General features: G+C 40.1%; 1 protein-coding gene across 1 annotated transcript in view; it reads left to right on the top strand.

The window, feature by feature from the left end:
• Positions 1-383: 383 nt before the first annotated feature.
• FUT9 (fucosyltransferase 9 (alpha (1,3) fucosyltransferase)) overlaps positions 384-8,455 on the top strand; it is a 225,047-nt gene continuing 216,975 nt past the window's right edge. Inside the window, exon 1 of the mRNA XM_011987203.1 lies at positions 384-627. The gene's annotated coding sequence lies outside the window, so the exon portion shown is untranslated. The remainder of the gene's footprint in view (positions 628-8,455) is intronic.

Below are 8,455 nucleotides of genomic sequence, written 5' to 3'. Positions count from 1 at the left end.
CACAGGCCGGTGGCGCGGCGAGCTGTAGCGGTTGCCTCCCGGACTCAGCACTCGCACCAGCGCGCTGAAGCCGAGGCTGCTGCCAAGCTTGGGTAACCCCCAGCCTGAGCCACGAGAGGAAGAGCCCAAGGAAAGGGCGCGAAGGGGGAAGAAGGGTTGGGTAGAAGGAGGGCGAGGGAGAGACTCATGGCCTCGTCTTCCATTTCCCCTCCCGAGCTCATCTGGTGGGAACCTTTGCTGTGCTCCTGCGCGCCTCCCTCCCCACCCCCTCAACTCTGGGCGACCATCTCCCCCTCTCCCCTTGCTCACCCCCCACCCTTCCTGCTCTTCCGTCTCTCCCTACCGCGTGCCTCCTCCCCTCCCCCTCGCCCCCCTCCCCTCCAGCAGCAGTAGCTGTAGCAGCTTCAGCGAAGCCGGAGATGGGCAGAGAGCGCGCGCGGCGCAGCAGCTCCAGATTCACTGCTCTCCCCTGCAGCTCCCCGCGCCCCCGTCGCTGTCGCCGCTTCGGTGTCCCCCAGCTCCCGTCGCGCTCTTAGGACAGCGCCGCCACCGCCGCCTGGCCCTGCCTGCCTCCTGCGCCGCGCAGCCCTCGCGAGCGCCCCGGATGGCGCTTTACCCCCAGGACCGGTGAGTAGGCGGGAGAGTGCCGGGGGTCGGGCTTCAAAGCTTGGCGCGGAGAGAACATCTTTTGATTTGGGAGGCACCCCAAACCAGCTGCTGTGATTCTCCGTCCTCCAGGCAGAGGGTCCAGGGAGGGTGCTGCTCTGTGGTCCCCAAGGGGATGTTTGATTTCAACTCCACCTGCTGGCAACCTGAACCCCTCTCCCTCTCGGGGACAGCTGCCTGCAGCTCACAGTCCCGCCTCATCTTCCAGCCCCCAGGCTCCCACACCAGCAGCAGCAGTAGATGGCCCCGACCCTCTGGTCACCCCAAACAGAGTCATCTCTACTCTTACCGTCCCTGCGTTCCTACCTTATGCCAGTGCGCAAACGCCCCCATCTGCCACCCTTCACCGGATCTCGCGCTGACAAAGCCTTCTCCACAAAGTCCTCCCTGACTCACCTTCTCGCCTTTCCCAAAGCCTGGCTCGCGAGCCCCACTGCCCCGTCCTATTCCTTCCCAGGGTGAATGGTCCTCGGTGAATTCTGACCTCATTCCCTCGACACAATGGTGCCTCTCCAGATTTTCTGACAGTCACCTCAGGAAATTGACACAGACACGCTGTGATCCTGGCTTCCGTACAGTTACTTTGTGTGTTACTCAGTACCTGGGCTGTTAAGGGTATGATCAAGCATGAAAAAATAAAGACAGAAAACAAACCCTTTGGAACCAAACTTTTTGTCATTGTTGTTTTAAAGCGCAGAACAATTTGCATTGCTTAGGTTTGTTCTGTTCATTGAGAGGCGTCTTAGCTGAGTACAGGAAACACACCTATTTTACCTGTTCCTGCGGAATTGGTCTTACTTCCAGGTTAAGAACGGAGCACCTGCCTGGGCGGGGAATCTCTTTCAGCAGCAACACTATCAAAAGCTCAGCAACGCTTGAGGATAAGAAGCTTTTTCTTGAAGGAGATGAGAGTAGCACCAAACTTACCCTTTAAAATCTTCTTTGAAATTGCAATCAGCCAAAGCTCTTATTTTTCTTTAGGTGTAGTGGCTAAAACAGGGATATAGGAGGATTAGAAAACGTTGTACCAGGAAGCTCCTGCACTATTTGGGTGCTTCTGGAGTTGTGTAGTATCTTAGCACCAGACGGTATTCCTGTAGAAGTTTTCTTAGGGCAGTAGTCATTTCTTCTGAAACCATGTTTACTGTTTTATTATTTCTAGTTGGAGTGCGAGAAAATAGAGTTGTGTTCAATGAATGAATATGAGCAAGGGGGATGGAGGAATAAGTGAACATCGGGAGGGGTCAGTTAAATAATAAAATTTGTGCTCTCAATTTCTCATGTATTGAAATCTTAAAAACAAAACTACCCCACACAATTTGTGATTTAATATTTTAGAGAAATGATAAAAAAGACATTTATTTCAACGTGGCATTTTACTCCATGGAACCCTTGGTCATAGGACTTGTGTTCTAAGCAATATGGAGAAGTATATCCAGAAATAAAGGTTAGGAACTTTAAAAGGTGGCCCATTGTGTCAATATAAATTTCCTGATATTATCATCACTATAATTTGATGGGAATACGAATTAAAGTGCCATTCTTGCTCTTGCAGTTGGTGGAGAGAGATGTATGCTTCATCACTTTAAAGGAGCAAGTCTCAGGCTATACAAGAAATAGGAAGGGACAGTTGAACCATCATCTAGGGAATTTGTTAGTGAATATTGCCTTAATACCTTCTCCAATGTCAGGAATTTTTGTTGGTTTGTTTTCATTCAAACTGCATCTGAGCTTTTATTTCCCTGTTGTGTAGACATAGGCAAAAATGCACTGAGCAAGTCCACTGACAAGGGGTGGTTTAAGTAAATGTGGATAGCTGCACTAAAAGTCAAGAGGGGCTGTGAATAATGACTTTACTGTTGGTTTTCTAAATTTGAAAATTTTAGTTAGTTATATTTAGGGCTTGACTGAGAACATTCAAAGCTGTATTTAAATTTGCAGTTGCTGCAAATATCCACATGTGGCCATGACATGAAGATAGTAGGTATGTCAGGAGCTGAATCAAAAGATTATTTGATTATTTCCATACATATGTTTAACATTTGGGTAACAGTAGGGTGACTACTATGCACAGTATATCCAACAGTAATTAATCTGTATTGGGACTGATACATCCTAAATTGAAAGCAAGGTATAATACTTTGATCAGTTATTGCCCATAATTATGTTAATGATAAATTAAAGTCAATGTATTCTAACATAATTCCAATTAACATGAAAATATTAACAAGGTCTCAGAATTATCTGTGAGAATGCAAATAACTAGTCAGCCAAAAATTATGGCAAGAATTTCTATAAAGAATTACTGGTGAGCTGAAAGTCAAGATCTGCCAGGATTTAAGGTCATTGTCATTAGTAAGACAGACTAAACAGTTAAATATAACATATGGGGAGGTAAGGCACACCAATATTGGAATGGCATATCTTTAAGTACCATTGAACTGTATCTTATAATGCTCATAATCATATGCCACCTAGAGGATGATGGTTTAAATTAAGTATTTGCAATGTTAAATATAAATTAAACATTATAAAGATAAATTTAAAATTATGGAAATTATATAGGTTATTCTATCAACAAGTTGTTGTTGGTTGAATGTTCCTTGTGAAACCATCTTTTGCCTTGTGTGTGATGAAGAGAAAGAATGGTTGAGGAAGAGAGAGCTGCAGGAAGGGAGACATAGAGGGAAACACTTCAACCCCTTGGAGATTGGCTTAAATTATTTAATCCAATTAAGGTAACTAAATACAAGTTCTATTATTTTGGTATTTGGGATAACAACTGTTTTCCCGCTTGAATTTTAGGATATGACTCCTTAATTATAGCAATAAAAATATAAGTTTTTAAAAATAAAGTCTTTTATTACTTTTATTTAGTAAAATCTGAGCATCAAAGGCAAACTATTTTGTGTAATCTAATTGATGAATTGAACTAAATAAAATTCTAGACAAATTTATAAAAATACTTTGAAAAAGAAAGCACACATACTCACACCTCACACATACCTAAAATTACGATATTAGATACAGAGCTAAACAATTTAGTGTCTTATGAAGGCAAAAGGATTCAAAGGATAACCACATACAATATTTGTATACTTTAATATATATTTTTTATATTTTCTTTTTCATTGTGGTGGATGCATTATTACATTTTTATAAGTATTTGCATTTTATTTATAAATTCATGTCTATATTATAAAATGCAAATTTTATAAATTCAAATAATCCCCAAATTACACTTGTAAGTATAAAATTATTACATAAATGTTCATAATTTTGCTTTCTATCTTGCATTCTGGAGGAAGTATTCAGCAGAACGCATTCTCAAAGAGCAAATATGTAAAATGAATATTTCAGAATAAACGTGATGATTCAACCAAAGTTTTACAACAATGCTATAAAGTGATACTCTCATAAACTCTAATGTACAATTAAAATTCCTTACAGATACATTTAAATTGTGTGATTTTTTTACTTGTGACTGATTGTGTAAAACACAATTTTATTCATTTAGCTGTAAATGGGATGCTTGGCATTCTTAATAGAGTCACAGCATTCAGATGTTGATTAGAAATATAGAGAGCATTCCATTTCTATTACTCTAATGACTTGCTCAAGGTTGCAGAGTGGTTAATAGAAACAGAGTTCAAATCCTGGTCTCCTGACTCCTTGCTGTATTTGTCTTCTATAAAATAAAAAAAAATTTCCACTTATTTTATTTTAAGATATTAATAAAGGAGAAGTTAGTATTAATGTTAAAGAAATCTGAAAATAAAATGAAATAAAAGGTCTGTGCTTCTTCAAGGACCATCTCAATGCTTAGTCTTCCAACACACCATAGTTAAAGGTAATCAGTCAACCAGACTTCTTCATTCACTCCCACCTTCAGGTTAAAGCTTGGGAAATATTTAAAAATTAAACTGCAACTAGCCCACTTAAAAATCTTTTAACATTTTTGCACCATTTTTATTAGAAATTCCTCACTTATGCAGTGTAAGTCTTTTCATGTTACTAGCATGTCATGGACGCTTCCATATAAACTTTTATAGACAATTGACTGAAAAGTACTCCTAAAAAACAAGTTTTAGTTTCTGTAAACAAAATACACTTGTTTCATTTCCATGCTGATTCAATATTTATGTCATCACAGAGAAAGTTTCATATCCATATGTTTATTTATTTTTAAATTTTTACCTCCATAGACTGTGAATTGCTCAGGTAGTCAGGGAAGGTAAATTTGTTTCACAAAATTCCAGGCCCACAGATGAAAACCTGGCACTTTTAGCTTTCTCTTCACTGATAGCCAGAGGGATCAATGAAAGTGAATGATTAAATCAATGGGAAACCATCATCATTAATGCGTAAAAAATAAGCTCTCAAATGTATTCTTGGTGATGGTGGCTCATCACCATGATTTCATCTAGGAGGAATAACATGGTGACATATTTTGATATCTCAATTACATTTTCTGGAACAATACTGTATTATCTAAACGTGGTTGGATTGATGTAAACTAGGGGAATCAGTGATCTTGTACTGCCGGGTATCTGATTCAAAAGCTGAGGCATTGATCTTAGGCATTGGTCTTCTTATAGCGCATTAAGATGCAAATATGGCTGAAAGGAAAACTACATCTCTAGGGCTCCCCTGACATAGTTTCTTTAGAGTGTAATTCAGCCTCTCTTTATTGAGGGCCTATGGGGCAAGAACTGAAGTGATGATGGCAGGCACAAGAGTAAGTATGATTTAAGCTCTGACCCCAAGCAGCTTAAAGTTTAAGTGGAGAAACCAGCAAGAACAAATAGAAAGGAGTGATGAGACACCAGCTGCTTTAACCTAGGGATGTCACCTTGGTATTAAACAAGGGTGTCCAGGAAAAACTCAAAAAGACCAAAAATGAATAAAAATCTGTCTTGTGTAACATGGATCTAGGCATGCCGTGGCTAAGGCTTGACAACAAAAATGATTTAGTTCCTTAAAAAAAGCAAGTTTCCATTGCTTTCTATATTAATTTTAACTCTGACAGAGATTTTTTTTTTTTTTTTGGACAATGCTGGAACCTATTAGGAGAATGAACATAGGTAGTCCCAAACTAACAAATTCAGTGGTTGATTCAGTCCTTGGAGGTCACAGGGTAATCTGTTAATGGAAATGTAACTAAGTATATACTTTTACAGTAAGTAGGAAATGCTTACCTTTTAAGAAACTTAAATCTTCAAGGAATATTCACAGAGAGGTACATGCAGAGGATGCAGGGAAGGAGGTTATGAACAGTATATGTAATATCTATTTCATAATCAAAAGTTTAAAAACCACTTTAATAAGTTAGACAACCTTAAAAGGTATTTGTAATTATCTATATTTTATTTACTCTGGTGAATATTTATTGAACAGTTTCTATTCAGTGATAGAAAAGGAGGATGACATATAGTTGGGATGATAAAATATATACTCATTGAGTAATTTGGGAGAAGTATATGGCAGCATTTAAATAATATGTATTACATGTCATCTGACCTAGAACATGGACTGGATAATTACTTTTATACCCAGACAAAGTTTATAATATTTATGTTATTGGAAAAAATAATGGCCTCAAACAGCTTCTGAAGGTGCCTGAATTATGCTATAATAGGAACAGCTTACGCCCATGAAAGATGTGATTCATTTATGTTCAATATTGGTTTACCAAGAGAAAAAAATAAAGTATTCGATTTTTACATAAGAGGGAAAAATATACCTCCTAACTTGTTGACTGTTTTATGAATTCTTTACTACTTTATGTTTTCATGACATTCATTGTGTGAAGAAAGTGACTGAGTTACATGGGTAATGTGATTAGAGAGCCTCAGGGAAAAATGGGGAAATCTGTGACATGAGATGAGCTACAAGACACAGATGTTAATGATAACGATGTGTCACTGTAGGGAGCCAACTGAGCTATTTCACTAGTCAATTCCTGCTGACTTTCAAGGGTCCTACAGGGTCTGAGATTAATTTAACCCACTAAGTTAAGTATGAGTGACTGGTTGTACTCCTTGTTTTGAAAAGGCTGCATGAAGGCAGTCAATCCAACTTGTCCTATTTGTCTAAAACAACAGCTTAATGGTGTTTGTCTGTCTGCACTGAATGGTTAAGCAAGAGTTACAGAAATGGGCGTGGGAAAGACATCTGGATGTTTTGGCAGGTATCGCATGGGAAATACAGAAGCTGAGACCATCTCCTCTATTTCCAATGGATTTTTTGCTATGGCTAAGGTGAATGTAGATCAAATCATGGTCCGAGCTGTCTGGTGTGGGATGGCAGGTCTGGTAGAGAGTTAAATTTAAGGCACTTGCAACAGTTGAGTGAACCACTTTTTCATGTAAAGCGGAGATGCCACTGGAAAGCCGGGCAAGCTACAAGCTGGAATATACTCTTTCTATTTGATAAGCAAGGTTCATAGGACCCCTTTTTATCTTTGTTTGTCATTGAATCTGAATTGGTACACCCCAAAATGAAAATAGTATGCCAGACAGTCATAGGGTCTTCAGGAACAGGAGTTCAGTTCTGACAAGAGCCCAGCAGCAAGCTAATAGCTACTTTTCAAATGAGGTGTACCTGGTAGGAGTATATCCTGTATGTTAAGGAGGTGATCTGTCCAAAATCCCAAAGGGCTCCTGTGAATGGAAGCTGCTTACATTTTCCTGGGGCTCCAATTAGAAAGATCATTAGTCACAGAAACTGGTAGCTTACAGGTTAATTAGGGATGTGGGACCCCAAATGTCAAGAGAAGGCCACAGCCTGCTAACACAGTGTGTTGGTTTATGCTTCATTCAGAAGATGCTGATGTTTTGGACCAGCTAATATAGAAGTCCGAGTAGAATTTCCAAGTGAAGAACACACCATCTCCAGTACCCAAAGGTTCCAGTAAGATCCTGAACGTTGTTTTTGTTTGTAGCGAATGAAGAGACAGCAGTTTTTCTTTGACTACCGGAAGGATTGAACATTGTGAATCTGCTCATATAGTCCCAAGAAACTTTATTTGACAATTGGAACCCTGATTTTTTTTCAGAATTTATCAGCTGCCATGGTTGATAGAAGTGTGTTAGCACCACAGTCAAGACCATTGCAATGGAAGCTCCTGACTGGCTCATTAACAGGACATCATCTGTAGAGTGAAAGCTTTGCACCATAGAGAGTAGGGACATTCATGCTGACCTATGTACTACTGATGGCAAATGGCAGAGGAATCTTGGTACCCCTGGGAGTAACCTGTAGTAACTTGGGAGGTTACCACAAATGTATATTGGTGGCTATGTCACATGAATGTGACTTGATCTTTGTCCTCAGAAGCCAGCGGTATAGAAAAGCTGGCATTGGTACAGTCCAAGACAGCATACCAAGAGTTTAGTCTGTGCAATGGATTCAGTTACATGGGTAGTTGGGATTGTGAGACTAACAACTTGATTCAGTTGGCGATAATCTCTTCTAAGTTTCTAGCTCTCATTACCCTGTTTCACTGATCGTACAGTGCTGCTGTATTAAAATATTGCATCTCTTAGCGCCCATGTTCCCTTCGAGTCTGCAATCAAGGCCTGATTTTCTTTTCTCTTTTTCTTTTCCTTTTTTTTTTTTTTTTTTTTTGAGACAGAGTCTCGCTCTGTCGCCCAGGCTGGAGTGCAGTGGCGCTATCTCCGCTCACTGCAAACTCCGCCGCCTCCCGGGTTCACGCCATTCTCCTGCCTCAGTCTCCCTAGAAGCTGGGACTATAGGTGCCCGCCACCACGCCCGGCTAATTTTTTAT

This window comes from Mandrillus leucophaeus, unplaced genomic scaffold (assembly GCF_000951045.1).
Source record: "Mandrillus leucophaeus isolate KB7577 unplaced genomic scaffold, Mleu.le_1.0 Scaffold303, whole genome shotgun sequence".
Classification (NCBI taxonomy): domain Eukaryota; kingdom Metazoa; phylum Chordata; class Mammalia; order Primates; family Cercopithecidae; genus Mandrillus; species Mandrillus leucophaeus.
Note: the sequence above shows the minus strand (reverse complement) of the source record. Positions and strands in the feature narration are given on the sequence as shown.